The 16727-nt window shown below is 37.4% G+C and overlaps 1 non-coding gene across 1 annotated transcript; it reads left to right on the forward strand.

Moving 5' to 3' along the window:
- Positions 1 to 14108: 14108 nt before the first annotated feature.
- On the forward strand, positions 14109 to 14215 carry LOC141709114 (small nucleolar RNA R71). Its single transcript, XR_012569707.1, has one exon. It is a non-coding gene; the product is annotated as a small nucleolar RNA R71 (small nucleolar RNA).
- The last annotated feature ends 2512 nt before the right edge of the window (positions 14216 to 16727 follow it).

The following is a 16727-nucleotide window of genomic DNA, read 5'->3' on the forward strand; positions in this document are numbered from 1 at the left end:
GGAACACCCACCAAATGGGTGAAATGGTTTAAGGCATTTCTATTAAATAGGCTGGAGCTCGATTTCTAGTAGAGTAAATTGAGTAAATTCTGCAGCTCCTTTGGAGTTGAGGGAACTCTCTTACCTTGTTATATTATGAAAATAGCATGTTTACTTGTTGGAAAACAACAATTAGACCTTCTTCCTCAAGCTCTTCTTCATCTTGCTCCACCACCATTTCAAAAGCCTCCATATTATCACATTCAATATGCACATGTTGAATTTGTTGCTCATAAGCAATTTGTATAGCATGAGGTGGATACCAGAGATTGTCCATGGTTATGAAGAAAATGAGAGAGTTGAATATGAGTATAGTGAGACTGCATGCATGGAACTGATCGTATATAAAGAGAAGATGTGTAAGTAAATTTGAATTGAAGTGGTCTGTCAAAAAACTAAAGGAGACCTCGATCAGAGAAATTGGAATATGGAAGGACCAAAGGAAAACCAAAAAGAGGGAGATTTCTAGGAAATTAGAAAAGCAAAACCACTTTTTTATCAGATCCGTAAACCACTCAACATATGTTTTTTTACTCCCTCTTTATGAAAGGTTTTTAGCACATAAACGCAACGAAAAATGTAAATTTAAATCTTAAAAATCGAAACCCTCCGTAGGATTCATGCGAAAAACAATATTTAATTCGTAGTTCAGTATGTTTACCTTAAGAAACTTTATGTTAATGGAAAGATGGAGGTCTTGAATGATCACCATGTAGCCCGTTGCTGGAACGATCTACGCCTTGAAGGTATCCACATGAATGATCTCCCGGAGGATGGGTGTGTACTGGTATGTTCTTGAGGCCGCCTTCTTGCTCTCTCTATCTCTCTTCCAACTGCTAGGGTTTATGTTTTATTAAATAAAACATGTAACCCTAATTCTATTAGAAAAAGATATTATAGAGGCAAGAGCTAATTGGCCTCCAACCCTAAACTGAATTTTATTGTTATTGTTATTATTAAATTTGAAATTCTAATTATTGTATTATTAAGTCTCACTTAATCATCCAATAACTTAATTTTGGATTTAATATTAAATTTGAATTGCCTATTTATTTAATTAACTAAGTCACACTTAATTAATAACAAATAATTCAAATTACTTATATTTAATTTAAATCTGAATTAGTATTAAATAATACTCCAATCATTCTTTATGCGACCCTTTAGGTTTTAAAGTTGTTTTAATATTATAAAGACTATTTCTATTCCATAACACATGTTTAGTAAATTGTTATTAAAAGAACCCATTGTTTTATTATCAGAAATATGGCACATAAAAGAAAAGTACGACCCGACTCGTCTAACGGAAATACCGAGGGACAGAACGATAATAATCAGATGGATCAGATGTTTCATCTTATACAACAGCATATGCTGATGATGCAACAACAGTTGCAGCAGCAACAGCAGCAGTTTCAACAACAAATGCTACAGCAAGCCGCTCATCTAGAACATCAAGTACCACCAGCAGCACTTGTAGTTACTTTCAAGCAATTTCAGTCGGTAAAGCCTCCAGAATTTGTCGGTTCCACAGATCCTACAAAGGCGAGAGCTTGGCTGAAGGAGATAGAAAAGGCTTTTGCGTTGGTTAAGGTTGAGGAAGAACAGAAGATGGATTTTTCCAGCTACTTTCTGAAAGGCGAAGCCAATTACTGGTGGGAATCAAAGAAAGCTTTGGAAGGAGAAGGTATGGTGACCTGGGATAGGTTCACTGATCTTTTCCTGGAGAAATATTTTCCTCGCTACATGAAGAATCGGATGGAGATCAAGTTCCTGAAACTGAAGCAAGATAACTTATCGGTCGCGGAGTATGAGACCAAGTTCACTAAATTGGCCAGATTTGTTCCTGAGCAAGTGGATATGGATGAAAAGTGGGCCAAAAGATTCCAGCAGGGACTGAAGCCATGGATTCGTAACAGGGTAGCCGTATTTGAGCTGATGACTTATATGGCTGTTGTTCAGAAGGCCATGATCATTAAAGGTGAAAGTGAAGTAGCTCAGAAAGAGAAGGGACCAGGAAATTCCCAGAACCGTTTCAACAGAAGGCCGGGATTTCAAGCCCGGAGAAAGGTAAACTTCAGGAGACCAGAACAAGGCAACCAGAGGACGGGTAATCGACTTCCAGCCTCGAATCAGCAAAGACTTATCCGACCACCTATACCTGATTGCAGAATATATGGTAAGAAGCATACTGGGATTTGCAACAAGCCAAATGTCACGTGTTTCAAGTGCAAGCAAATGAGACACTACTCTGGAGAATGTCTGATGGGAAAAGCAGAGGTCACTTGTTTCTAGTGCGGAAGAAAAGGACATAATGCCAAGGACTGTAGAGGAGTTTCAATGGCCGCTAGTATTCCAAGGGTTTTAGCATTACCTTCACCTCCACTACCACCACAAAATCAGCCCAGGGCAAGGACTTTCAACATGTCAATGAAGGAAGCTGTACAGAGTCTCAATGTGGTTGCAGGTACGCTCCCTGTGAATTCCGTAAATGCTCAAGTATTGATTGATTTAGGAGCTACGAGATCTTTTATTTCTGAAAGTTTTATTTCTAAGATAGATTGTGAGGTTCAGTGGTTAGATGAAGTGCTAGTTATAAAATTAGCAAATGATGATCAGGTTACGGTAGATTGAGTATGTCCAGATTGTGATATTGAGATAGGGAGATGTCATTTCTCAGTTGACTTGATACCTTTCAGGTTAGGAGAATTTGATGTTATTTTAGGAATGGATTGGCTAGCTAGTAATAATGCTCAGATTGATTGCACAAATAAGAAAGTGAAATTGCAAACCGGAGAAAATACAACGGTAATATTTAAAGGTGAGAAACAAAAGCAGAGATTCTTAACAATGATGCAGACGAAACGATTGCTACGTCAAGGATGTCAAGCTTACTTAGCTTATGTGTTGGATACCGACAAAGAAAGCCCGAAGATTGAAGATATTCCTGTAGTTTGTGAGTTTTCCGATGTCTTTCTAGATGAACTTCCAGGACTCCCTCCGGATCGAGAAATCGAGTTCACTATTGATTTGGCACCAGGGACTGAACCAATTTCGAAAGCTCCATATCGAATGGCACCTGTTGAAATGAAGGAATTAGCAAAGCAATTGCAGGATTTGCTCGACAAAGGAATCATAAGGCCAAGTGTATCCCCATGGGGCGCACCAGTATTGTTCGTGAAAAAGAAGGACGGTAGCATGCGACTATGGATTGATTATCGTGAGCTGAACAAGTTAACTATCAAGAATAAATATCCTTTGCCTCGCATTGACGACTTATTTGATCAACTGAAAGGAGAAACATGGTTTTCGAAAATTGACTTACGATCAGGTTATCATCAGTTAAAGATCAAGGCAGAAGATATTCCAAAGACTGCGTTCAGAAAGAGGTATGGACACTATAAATTTCTCGTGATGGCTTTTGGACTGACGAATGCACCTGCAGCATTTATGGATTTGATGAATCGAGTATTCAATAAGTACCTGGATAAGTTTATCATTGTATTTATTGATGACATCTTGATTTATTCGAAAACGGAAGAAGAACATGCAGCACACTTAAGAACGAAATTGGAAACATTACGAAAGGAACAGCTTTATGCGAAATTTTCAAAATGTGAATTTTGGTTGAAGGAAGTGCAATTTTTAGGACATATCATTAGTATTGAAGGAATTCAAGTGGATCCAGCAAAGATTGAAGCTATTTTAAATTGGAAAAGACCAAAGACTCCAACGGAAGTTCGAAGTTTCTTGGGATTAGCCGGTTACTACAGAAGATTTATTAAGGATTTTGCAAAGATAGCCACCCCATTGACGAAGTTGACAGGAAAGAATGAAAAGTTTGAATGGAACGAGAAATGCGAAGTAAGTTTCCAAGAATTGAAGAATCGATTGATAACCGCTTGTATTATATTGTAATAAAGATAAACTATGTGTATTATTATGTGATTAAATGTGTTGAGTCATTAAACCCTAATTTCTATATGCTACGTGTTGTCTGTTTTGATCCGAACGTGTTTTGGATATTTATTGAGTGTTTTATCGTAAGTTATATGTTTTATATTAAACCCCGTACAGCTCAAACAGTATTTTAAAAGCCCGTATTTCAAACAAAATCATTGGCCCTATTTTTCCAAAAATGACCTATACCATATCGTTATTCTGAACCCCGAGACGTTTTACAAATTTACCTTTTCCACGAAAAATGACTTTTCCGGACCCCTTCGGGTACCAAAAGCCCTACAAAAATCACATTTTTATTTTTATATGATCATGAAATTATCGTACATCACTTTTCTTTGCATTTTTGTAATATTCATAATTTTTGGGAATTTTTAGCATTTATTTTGTATTTATTGGATATTTAAAAGTTTATTATTGATACCCAAAAATTATAAAAATTGGGGCCAAATATTTTTATTAGATGTGTAATTAGCCCCTTAATTTTATTTAGGGGTATCATTTTCCATAATATAAATAGCCTAATTATTATTAATTAATTAGTTAATTAATCATAAAAATTCAGAAAATTAAGAACTAGGGTTTGTTGGTGAAGAATAGGGCAGAGAATCAAACCAGATTTTAAAGGTGATTCTGTAAACCAAATCGAACATGTAAGTAGTCAAATTGAAGCTTGTGATTCGTAGTTTCTGATTATGTAATCGTTTTTGTTGTTGAATTGCTCAAATTTAATTTCGTATTTTCGGGTTTAGTATTCGAATTCGGGTTGCTTGATGTGTTGTTTGTTTGATGATTTCGTTGTCATAAGCTTGTAGATCTTCGAATTTAGGATCGAACGACACCGGTTTCGTAGGATTTGGTGTTGGTTTCGAGCTCGCCGGAAACGGCGTCGCCACCGCCGCGTTCCTGGGTTTCCGACGTCGAGGACGATGAAAGGAGAAGGAGGAAGGTGGGGAAGCAGTTGTGTTTGATTGTGGAACGAAACTCGTGGAGGAAACGTGACCAAAACGCTGTGATTTGATCGATTGTACTCGCCGGAAATTTCCCCGCCGGCGTCGGGTTCTGTCCAGGCAGCCGACGTGTTCTTCGCGACCCGGATTCGACCCGGTTCCAACCCGGAAATCGACCCGGGTTTGATCCCCAAAACCTGAAAACCAATTCCCTGATTATGTTTTTGAATTATTTATTATTTATTTATATTTTAGTAAATCAAAATTAGTTTTTATAAATTCTAAAAATCAATTAAAAATCTGTTTTAAATTCTAAAAATTTTTATAATTAATTTCTAAGTTATTTTATTAATTTAGAAATTCGAATTTATTTATTTATTTATTCATTTAATTATTTATCTAATTATTTATTTATTTATCAATTACTTAATAATTAGGTAATTAATTAATAAATAAGGGTTAAAAATGATTGAATAATATGAATAATAATTCGTTAATTAGTTGAATATTGCGAGTAACTCGTATCTATACGAGTATGGATTCTTTAATTAGAATTATTATTCGAGCGATAATTTATTTATTTGAAGAGTGTCGTAATGATTATTCGTAATGAATAATTAAATACAGATAATTAATTAATTAATTAATTAATCGTATAAGTTATAATCATAATAATAATAGTTCGACAATTATACGAGGAATGTGAGTAGCTCGTATTTATAAGAGTAGTTGATCATTGAGTTAGATTATGGTGCGAATAATAATTATTTATCCGATAAATAGCTATAAGTTAATTGTATCGATTGATTATTTGTAAATAATCGATCTAATCGAGTAAGTAATAATAATTTATAAATAATTGTAATAAATTGTAGTTAATCCAAATAATTAAGGATTAATTATTTTAAAATACAATAATTATTAATTAATTATTTAAAAATATAATTAAGAATTATTTAATTATAATTAATTATTTATAATTAATTATTAATTAATTAAATCTTGTTTAATTCGTAGTAATTAAACCGTTAGTCCGATTTGAGTGAAACGAAGACCCCTAGACTCAGAAAAATGAAACGAATCCAATAAAAATAATTGTAAGTCATAATTTCTTCCGGAAGAGAGTGGTCTTGTGATAGTTAATTGTTTATATGCCCTAACAAGGGTAGAATCGAGTCAAATAAATTCCAAAAAAAATATAATAAAATCAAATAGGGTTAGTTAATACAGGTGTGAGTCTAGTATCGATTCTAAAAATATTTATAAGTCCAAAAATCAATTATGTGCTTTATGTGCTATGTGATTTACGTGGTTATGCTAACCATATGTGCTCTATAATTATATGTGTATATATGCGAGTCAGATAAAAACGCATGGGTAGATTGATAGGGTTGTCTAGTATCAATTCGAGATACGCGTATGTAGTAAGTTATCTAAATGACTATCTTTATATGATTGATTCAGTATCAGCAAGGCAATTCAAGCAGGAGATAGAAGGCGGTGAGTTGAACCAGGTTAAGTACGCGCAAGGCAAGTTTTTCCCCTATTCTAAATCCAGAATAGTGAATTATACCCTATTTTCCATATCAGTTACACTTTGATAATTCTTGTTCATATACACTATTACGCAGTTATTGATTCTTGTTTCTATTTCATTTTGATTCTTGATTTCTCCCAATTTACTGAATTGCCTATTCATATTCCAATACTTTTACCCTTGTTACATATACTCTGATATATCCTGATATTGGGATACATCAAAAGCATTCTGATTGTTCCGGATGCTAAACTTTGGACTGGATGGTTACGATACGGGCTGGGTTTTACCCAGACCTTTAATTAATAGGCCATAGTTGCCTTAGTACTCCTTATATTGGTTGGGTCTATGCAGTTGTGTATAGATCTACACTGTATCCTGACTGATCAGCAGGTTATAGTGCATATGTTGGTTCTTGTTTCTGGTCTTGTTCATTTGGCACTCGCCAGTATTGGCAAATTATTATTCTATCCAGAAACAGATGGTTGTTTAAATCAGCAGCTTATCGATTCATTTATTATTCTCTATTTACACTAAATATATTGTTGCAGGCTTGTTGAGCAATTTTGGTTCATCCTCTTTTATTGGTATTCCTATTGTTTTACAGTTAAGGTAGAGAATGAAACCCATCAGAACCCGCATAGTCAAGAAGCGAGTCAAGCAGCGGGACCCTCTTATACCAAGAGTGTTCATCCCTATCGCAGAAGAGAGCTTTGAGTTACCAGATCAGGTGTAACAGGATAAGTAGTAATGTTGGTTTGAATAAAAGTTATATGGTGAGAATGTAGATAGAATAAAGTTTTATAATAAAGAGAGTTCTTGAGACTGATTATTTTTATTTGGGTTTCTAATAAAGTTAGTGTGTCATTCTTGTTTTAAACTCTTAACCTTAAAAGATCCTGAGTAGCAGTAGTTCGGGGTAATTATTATATTTATATTCCGCTTGTGCAGGTTTAGTTTGTAGTTAATGTTAATAATGCCCCAAATCTATACCCCGGATTTGGAGGGTATTATAGGTCGCAAGCCCCCAAATTTAGCAAGACGAAGAGCCTGAAATATCTCAAGTTTCAGAAAATGCAGTTGTGGCAGAAGAAGAAGTTCAGAAAGAAGCAGAGGTGGAACCAAGGAAGACTACTGTGGAACACACTCCTCCTGAGGGTAATACAGGGGAGAAACAGATCTATCCTTCACCTCCTTTTTATAAGAGGCTGCAGAAGAAAAGGCTGGATAAGCAGTTTGAGAAGTTTTTCGAGGTGTTCAAGAAACTTCATATCAACATACCTTTCGCTGAAGCTCTTGAACAGATGCCTAGCTATGCGAGGTTTATGAAAGGTATTCTCTCTCGGAAAGTGAAGCTCGATGACTTAGAGACCGTTGCTGTAAAAGAGGAATGCAGTGATGTGCTGCAACAGAAGTTGCCTCCGAAGCTTAAAGATCCTGGAAGCTTCACTATTCTTTGCACCATCGAAAACTTGTCGTTCGACAAGTGTTTATGTGATTTTGGAGCTAACATCAATCTGATGCCCTTATCTATCTTCAAGATGCTTGGTCTGCCTGATCCGAAACCAACATACATGTCATTGCCACTAGCTGACCATTCTATCGCTTATCCACGTGGTATAGTTGAGGATGTCTTAGTCAAGGTGGATAAACTCATCTTCCCTGCTGACTTTGTAATTCTTGACTTTGAGGAGGATAAGAAGATTCCCATTATCTTGGGGAGACCATTCTTAGCTACTGGCCGAACTATAATTGATGTACAAAAAGGAGAGCTTACGATGAAGGTTCATAATCAGAAGGTCACTTTTAATGTGTTTAAGGAAATAAAGTTACCCACAGCTAAAGAGGAGTGCTTTAAAGTAGAGTGGGTAGACTCCGTCGTGAATTCGGAACCTGAGCAATTGCCAAAGTCAGAGACCTTAGAGAGATCCTTAATGGGGAAATCAGTTATTGAAGATAAAGAAGGAGCAGAGCAATTGCAGGATTTGAATGCACCTCCGTGGATAAGGAAGTTGGATATGCCATTCGATTCTCTTGGGTTAGCAGAGCTGAAAATGTCTCAGGAGCATTTTGAACCATTTATTCAAGAAGCTCCCACACTTGAGCTCAACCGAATGCCAGATCACTTGAGTTATTCATTCTTAAGTGCACCCCATGATAAGGGGTTGGGATATATTGATGATGTAGAGAGTGGTTGGACGGATATTCCCGTGAATACAGAGGGTTCTTCTCATGTGCAACAGGTAGTTGATAGGACTGGTGTTGGTGATGCACAGTATAGAAGATTGACAAGGCGTATGGAGGCCATGCATGTCATCCACCGATATTTTGCTGAAGATTTGACACACGCTTTCGGTACAGTTATTCAAGACACTGGTGGCGAGGTTTATTGGCCACCTGATCCTCCACCCGACGAGGGTGACTCTCCCGCTAATTAGGTATGTCTGAAATCCTTATTATTACCTTCAATGAGGACAATGAAAATTTTAAGTTTGGGGGTGATAATGTAAGGATTAGTAGTATGTGTGTGTCCATATAGATTCATATTGCATGTTTAGTTGTAGTTCATTCATATTTTTGCATGATTGTTCATTTAGGACATATTTGTTTATTTTTATGTGATTTCATATAGTTGCATTTGCATGCATATTTAGCATGATCCCTTAAGATGAACTATGATATTTGATAAGTTGATGTAGATTTGAGTGTGGTGATGACGAATAGAGGGATGTTTAAGTCCTAATAAATTGATTTGCATGCCAGAAATAAATATTTTCACAAAGTCTTATAGGGTTGCTTTTAATCTAGATCATGATCATACTTGTTTGTTGTTGAGATTTAATCACTTGGTTATATTTAGAATTTGTGATATTCTCGTAATGACGTAAAAACACTGATTTTTTTTATCTGGAGAAAAACTTGGATTTTATTGATAGTTGTAAGGCTAGGCGTCAAATGGCTAGTAGCCGGCTCATATTTTTATGAGTAGTCTAGGGTTGAATGAGATGGAGCGAAACACACTCATTCAGAAATTATTGAAAAAAAAAGAAAAAAGAAAAAAGAGAAAAAAAAAGTATGTGCTTATGCATAATTGATCAAGAGTGAGCTCTTTAATACTCGAGTTATAAAGTTCTAGGGGAATTTGTGCCTAGTGACCTAAGGCTTTTATAGTCTGGGATCCTCTAACCTAACACTTGCTACATGGGTATTATTGCATAAGTCTTTTGGGACCTCATTCATTGCACAGTCACATAAGCATCTTTGTTATGTGTTCAATAATAGTGTGAATCCTTGTATAACTCTAGTACAAAGGAGGTGTTGTGAGTCATAATGCGTTTATTGTCTATTCTGTTTATAAACTTTTGATTGTTTCGATGATAGATAAGTTATGGTTATTGATCTAGTATCGACATATATCTATTAAGCATTCCACACACGCACGTTTCTGGTTTGTGAGTTGGTTTGTGGAATTTATTCGAACTCTATTTTAAGTCATTGCATTCTTAGAGGCATTGGCTTATTCATTTGGTTATGGTTATTCTGAGGGGATCGATTGCATTATCATTTAGTTGCATTCACATAGTTGCATTCATGCATTAGGTGCATAAATTAAAATTTACCTAAACCAGTCTCCGTGAGAACGAAATTGATTTATATCTTATACTATTTGTGAACGCGTATACTTGCGTGAATATTAGCGCGTGTTTTCGCCCTAACAAGTTTTTGGCACCGCTGTCGGGGACTCGGTGTTAATTTTTAGTTTATGTGATTGTCATCAGTGGTCGTTAAAGTTCACTCACTCGGATTCTTTTACTTTTACGGTTTATTTGTTTGTGTTTCAGGTACTCATTAAAAGTGGTCGCGTGCACTTCTGACGCAGCCGCGTGGGCGGCTTCTGGAAAATTCTAATGAATCTTATTTTGGCCATAACTTGAGTTCTACTCATCAGAATTAGGCGATTCAACTGCCCACATGAAGATAACGAGATTCTCTACAACTTGACAATGGACTTGGCTTCCAAATCTGATCACTTTTCATCATATTTCCTTTAAAACCTCCTTTCTTCATTTAACTGATACCTGAAATGTAATAACACAAAAATACATAAAAATACCAACAACTTGAGTCCAATACACCAATTTAAGCTTGTAATAAAGCGTTCCAAGTGGATTTAAAATCCACTTATCACACCCCCAAAATTGAATCGATGTTTGTCCTCAAGCATAAATAGACTCAAAACTACAAAACAAACCTAATGCATGAATGCAACTACGTGAATGCAACTAACTGATAATATAATCGATCCCCTCACAATAACCATAACCAAATGAATAAGCCAATGCCTCTAAGAATGCAATGACTTAAAATAGAGTTTGAATAAATCCCACAAACCAACTCACAATCCAGAAACGTGCGTGTGTGGAATGCTTAACAGATATCTCTCGATACTAGATCAATAACCATAACTTATCTATCATCGAAATAATTAAAAGTTTATAAACATAATAGACAATAAACGCAGTATGACTCACAACAACTCCTTTCTATTAGAGTTATACAAGGATTCACACTATTATTGAACACATAAAAAAGATGCTTATTTGACCGTGCAATGAATGAGGTCCCAAAAGACTTATGCAATAATACCCATGTAGCGAGCGTTAGGTTAGCGGATCCCAGACTATAAAAGCCTTAGGTCACTAGGCGCAAAGTCCCCTAGAACTTAATTACTCGAGTATTAAAGAGCTCACTCTTGATCAATTATGCATAAACACATACTTTTTTTTCTTTTTTTTCAATAATTTCTGAATGAGTGCGTTTCGATCCATCTCATTCAACCCTAGACTACTCATAAAAATATGAGCCGACTACTAGCCATTTGACGCCTAGACTTATAACAACTAGCAATGAAATCCAAGTTTTTCTCCAGATAAAAAAAATCAGTATTTTTACGTCATTACGAGAATATCACAAATTTTAAATATAACCAAGTGATTAAATCTCAACAACAAACAAGTATGATTATGATCTAGATCTAAAGCAACCCTATAAGACTTTGTGAAAATATTTGTCTCTGGCATGTAAATCATTTCATTAGGACTTAAACATCCCTCTATTCGTCATCACCACACTCAAATCAACATCAACTTATCAAATATCATAGTTCATCTTAAGGGATCATGCTAAATATGCATGCAAATGCAACTATATGAAATCACATAAAAATAAACAAATATGTCCTAATTGAACAATCATGCAAAAATATGAATGAACTACAACTAAACATGCAATATGAATCTATATGAATCTATATGGACACGCACAGTACTAATCCTTACATTATCACCCCCAAACTTAAAATTTTCAATGTCCTCATTGAAGGTAATAATAAGGATTTCAGGCATACCTAGTCGTCGGAAAGATCACCCTCCCCAGATGGAGGATCAGGTGGCCAATCAACCTCAACACCAGTGGCTCGGAAAATAGTGCCCAAAGCCTGTGTCAAATCTGCAGCAAAATGAGGGTAAATGTCGTTCATGGCCTTTATACGCCTAATTACTTGCCTGTACTGCTCATCACCAACACCAGTCCTATCAACTACCTGCTGCACATGAGAAGAACCCTCTGTAGGCATTGGAGGGTTCGTTCAGATACCCTCTACATCATCAAAAATATATCCCAAGCCCTTATCATGTGGTGCACCTAAGAATGCATAACTCAAGTAATCTGGTAGTGGGTGAAGCTCAAGTGTGGAAACATCTTCAATAGACGGCTTGAAACGCTCTTGAGAAATTTTCAGCTCTACTAACCCAAGAGAATCGAATGGCATATCCAACTTCCTCTTCCACGGAAGTGCATTCAAAACCTGCAATTGCTCTGCTCCTTCCTTGTCATCAATAACTAATTTCCCCATTAAGGATCTCTCTAAGGTCTCTGACTTTGGCAATTGCTCAAGTTCTGAATTCACGACAGAGTCTACCCACTCTACTTTAAAGCACTCCTCTTTAGTTGTGGGTAACTTTATTGCCTTGAACATATTAAAAGTGACCTTCTGATCATGAACCTTCATCATAAGCTCTCCTTTTTGTACATCAATCATAGTTCGGCCAGTAGCTAAAAATGGTCTCCCCGAGATAATGGGAATCTTCTTATCCTCCTCTAAGTCAAGAATTACAAAGTCAGCGGGGAAGATGAGTTTATCCATTCTGACCAAGACATCCTCCACTATACCTCGTGGATGAGCGATGGAATGGTCAGCTAGTTGTAATGACATGTATGTTGGTTTCGGATCAGGCATACCAAGCTTCTTGAAGATAGATAAGGGCATCAGATTGTTGCTAGCTCCTAAATCACATAAACACTTGTCGAATGACAAGTTTCCGATGGTGCAAGGAATAGTGAAGCTTCCAGGATCTTTAAGCTTCAGAGGCAACTTCTGTTGCAGCACAGCACTGCATTCCTCCGTTAAAGCAACGGTCTCTAAGTCATTGAGCTTCACTTTCTGAGAGAGAATACCTTTCATAAACCTCGCATAGCTAGGCATCTGTTCAAGAGCTTCAGTGAAAGGTATGTTGATATGAAGTTTCTTGAACACCTCCAAAAACTTCTCAAACTGCTTATCCAGCTTTTTCTTCTGCAGCCTCTTAGGAAAAGGAGGTGGAGGATAGATCTGTTTCTCCCCTGTATTACCCTCAGGAGAAGTGTGTTCCATAGTAGTCTTCCTTGGTTCTACCTCTGCTTCCTTCTGCACTTCTTCTTCAGCCACAACTGCATTTTCTGAAACTTGAGATTTTTCATGCTCTTCGTTTTGCTGAATTTGGGAGCTTGCGACCTTTTCAGACCTTAAGGTGATGGCGTTCACCTGTTCTTCAACTTCCCTCTTGCCTGGATTTGTTTCTGTATCACTAGAAAGCGTTCCTGGTGGTCCATTCAATAAGGCGTTAGCAATTTCCCCTATTTTGTTCTCCAGAGTCTTGATAGAAACAACCTGGATTTGGCATATAAGAGCTTGGTTTTTGCACATAAGCCGCAACTCCTCCAATTCAGATTTTTTATTCGAAGATAGACATGCACCAAGAGTTTGTTATTTTGGTGTAATTTGTTGCTGAAAACCAGGAGGGTTGAATAGCTTATTTCCAAATTGCTGGAATGGTTGTTGCATCGCATTCTGATTTTTGCTCCTGCTGAAGTTAGGATGATTCCAGTTGTCAGGATGATAAGTGTCTGGAACTGGTTGCTGCGATCTCTGAAAGTTGCTCACAAACTGAGCCGAGTCACTAGATATAGCACATTGCTCCGTCACATGCGGACCTGCACAGAGCTCACAAACATTAATTATCTACTTAACGCCATAGTTAGCCAGAGAATCGATCTTCATAGACAACGCCTTTAGTTGAGCAGTGATAGCCGTAACTGTATCCACTTCAAGAACTCCTGCTACCTTGCCCTGTGGACATCTCTGGGTTGGATACTGATACTCATTAACAGCCATCAGTTCAATTAGATCATAAGCTTCCTCATAGCTCTTTGCCCATAATGCTCCGCCTGATGCTGCATCGAGCATGGGTCTGGACTGTGCTCCCAACCCATTATAAAAACAATTGATGATCATCCAATTAGACATTCCATGATGAGGACACTTCCTAAGTATCTCCTTGTAACGCTCCCAAGCTTCACATAGCGATTCTCCCACATGCTGCGCAAATTGAGTAATAGTATTCCTGAGTGCAGCTGTCTTCGCCATAGGGAAGAATTTAGTAAGAAACTTCTGAGCAAGATCTTTCCAAGTAGTAATCGAACCAGCTGGTAGAGAGTGTAACCAGCTCTTAGCCTTGTCCCTCAGAGAGAATGGGAATAGTCTCAGCTTCACAGCATCTTCAGAAACACCGTTGAACTTGAAGGTGTCGCAGATCTCAATGAAATCCCTAATGTGCATATTGGGATCTTCCGTTAAAGAACCCTCAAACTGGATTGAATTCTACACCCATTGAATTATGCCAGGCTTGATCTCAAAGGTATTAGCTGTGATAGCTGGCTTGACAATGCTAGATTTATTGTCATTGATCTTGGGTTGAGAAAAATCCATCAAGGCTTTCGTTCGTGCTGTTGGATCTCCCATTGTAATGAGTACCTGAAATACAAACAAATAAACCGTGAAAGTAAAAGAATCCAAGTCAGTGAACTTTAACGACCACTGATGACAAGCACATAAAGTAAAAATTAACACCGAGTCCCCGGCAGCGTTGCCAAAAACTTGTTAAGGCGAAAACACGTGCTAATAGTCACGCAAGTATACGTGTTCGCAAGTAGTATAAGATGTAAATCAGATTCTTTCCCACAGAGACTGGTTTACGTTAAGTTCAATTTATGCACCTATGCAATAATGTATGGTTATCACGCAATGCTAAGACAAATAACAAATTAGGTTTTTATTAAACCAAGAGATTATACTAAATAACATTAACGAAGAGAACAACAGCTTTAACTCCTCGAAATTAGCACTAGAAGGTGGACCAGCACCTCCTTGTTGAGGATATGGTTGTCTTTGAGCAAATTGCTGAGGTTGCTGGAATCCAGGTGGATTAAACTGTTTATTTGCAGCTTGCTAATATGACTGCTGAACAGCATCCTGATTTTTGCTCCAGCTGAAATTGGTATAATTTCTGTTATTAGGATGATAAGTAGCAGGCACAGGCTGCTACGATTTTTATCGGCGTTTTATCAAGGACTTCTCTAAGATATCTAAGCCGTTGTGCAACTTGCTCGAGAAAGATGTGCCTTTCAAATTTGATGATGAATGTTTGGCAGCATTCGAGACTCTAAAGAAGAGTTTAATCACCGCACCAGTTATTACGGCACCTGATTGGAGAGAACCTTTTGAGATGATGTGTGATGCAAGTGATTATGCAGTGGGAGCAGTTCTTGGGCAGTGAAAGACTAATATCTTTCATGTGGTCTACTATGCTAGTAAGATGCTAAATGGAGCCCAACTAAACTACACCACTACTGAGAAGGAGCTCTTGGCTATAGTTTTTGGTTACGAAAAATTTCGATCTTATCTACTTGGGACAAAGGTGGCAGTGTTCACTGATCACGCTGCCATCCGCTATCTGGTCTTAAAGAAGGATTCGAAGCCTAGACTTTTCAAGGATCGAAAAGGTACCGAAAATCAAGTAGCTGACCATCTCTCTAGATTGGAGAATCCCGATTCTACTTCACATGATAAGACATTGATCAACAAATCTTTTCCGGATGAGCAGTTGCAGATGTCGGCCGCTCCTATTGATTCATCGACTTTGAATGCGATGCAGGAGTGGACGTGTGGAGAGCCCGAGTCACATGGTTTGGGGTATCATCTTCCAGGAGGAGTTCCAGCAGCTGGTGCTACCATGGCTAGGCGCAGTCAGGCTCAGGGAGAGGAAGGCTCTTCGAGAGCTCAGGGAGGAGATGGTTCGGGATTGGCTGATGTCCGGTACATGAGGCTTTCAAGGAGGATGAATGCGATGTATGAGTCGCAGAGTCGGTTTACGGAGGAGTGCACCCAGGCACTTGGGACTGCATTTAGAGGCCTTGGAGCTAACATCCAGTGGCCCATTTTTGGTGAGGATTCTACTTATCCACCTCCTAACACCCCACCCTCTGAGGGTGATGATGATGATTCGTCTGAGTAGGTATACCATGTGTTCCTTTCTAATACCTTCACTGGGGACAGTGAAGATTTTAAGTTTGGGGGTAGTAGTTAAGGAACATATTTGTGTGTGTGTCATGTAGTTGCATTTTTATGTTAGTTTAGTTCATATAGTTGCATATTTTTGCCATATAGTTTTTTTTAAGGATTTATAGCTTTATTTATCATGTCATATATCTCATGCATATACCATGATCCCTTTGTGTTGCTTTACCGATTAATATATGATATTGATGTGAGTGTAGTGATAGCGTTAAAGTAATGTTGAATCTTGTTAGGTTGATATGCATGCTAAAAACACTTATAATTTCACTAAGCCTTAGAGTATGCTTAAGGACTAGATTGTTGTCATGGTTTGATGATTTTTGAGGTTAATCTATTGCTTATACTTAGAATGCATGCTAGGCTCTGAATGATAAAAGACATGAAAAGATAAAAATTGGAGAAAAAAAATTTGGAATTCATTGCTAGTTGTGGCTAGGCGTCAATTGGCTAGTAGCTGGCTCGTATTGTATACGAGTAGTCTAGGGTTAAGCAAGATAGAGCGAAACGC

This window comes from Apium graveolens, chromosome 2 (genome assembly GCF_009905375.1).
Source record: "Apium graveolens cultivar Ventura chromosome 2, ASM990537v1, whole genome shotgun sequence".
In the NCBI taxonomy this organism is placed as follows: Eukaryota; Viridiplantae; Streptophyta; class Magnoliopsida; order Apiales; family Apiaceae; genus Apium; species Apium graveolens.